This window comes from Varanus komodoensis, unplaced genomic scaffold (genome assembly GCF_004798865.1).
Source record: "Varanus komodoensis strain SLA01 unplaced genomic scaffold, ASM479886v1 scaffold90, whole genome shotgun sequence".
In the NCBI taxonomy this organism is placed as follows: Eukaryota; Metazoa; Chordata; class Lepidosauria; order Squamata; family Varanidae; genus Varanus; species Varanus komodoensis.
This window is the reverse complement of record NW_025336599.1, coordinates 2,346,014-2,346,603: the sequence shown is the minus strand read 5'-3', so window position 1 is coordinate 2,346,603 and position 590 is coordinate 2,346,014. Positions and strand designations below refer to the sequence as shown.

General features: G+C 53.4%; 1 long non-coding RNA gene across 1 annotated transcript in view; it reads right to left on the bottom strand.

Moving 5' to 3' along the window:
* LOC123017272 overlaps positions 1 to 463 on the bottom strand; it is a 24,274-nt gene extending 23,811 nt beyond the window's left edge. Inside the window, exon 1 of the long non-coding RNA XR_006413570.1 lies at positions 431 to 463. This is a non-coding gene — a long non-coding RNA (uncharacterized LOC123017272). The remainder of the gene's footprint in view (positions 1 to 430) is intronic.
* Positions 464 to 590: the final 127 nt, after the last annotated feature.

The following is a 590-nucleotide window of genomic DNA, read 5'->3' as shown; positions in this document are numbered from 1 at the left end:
AAGTGCTTCCTGGCATCTAAATGGAACCTTGGTTCCCTGAACTTTGCACTGTTGGAGCGCGTCCTGCCTTCCTCTGCAGGGGAGAACAGGTCTCTACCCACCTCCGTGTGACACCCCCTCACATACCTGTATGTTGCCAACAGATCCCCTCTGAGTCTCCTCCTCTCCAGGCTGAAGAGACCCAGTTCCCTCAGTCTCGCCTCATACGGCATCCCCTGCAAACCGTCCACCACCCTTGTGGCCCTACGCTGCACTGACTCCAACCTGGCTATATCCTTTCTGTAATGAGGGACCCAAAACTGAACACAGTACTCCAATTGCGGGCACACCAGAGTCGTGTAGAGTGGTAGTAATACCTCACTCGATCTAGAAGCCACACTTCTGGCTATGCAACCAAGGGTGGCGTTACCCCTCTTGACCACCGCATCACACTGCTGACTCATGTTAATCCTGCAGTCAACCAGTACCCCGAGGTCCCTTTCACAAGTGCTGCTCTCCAGCCACTTGTCACCTAACCTGTACTCATGACACCCATTCCTATGCCCCAAGTGCAAGACCTTGCACTTATCCACATTGAATGCCATCCTGTT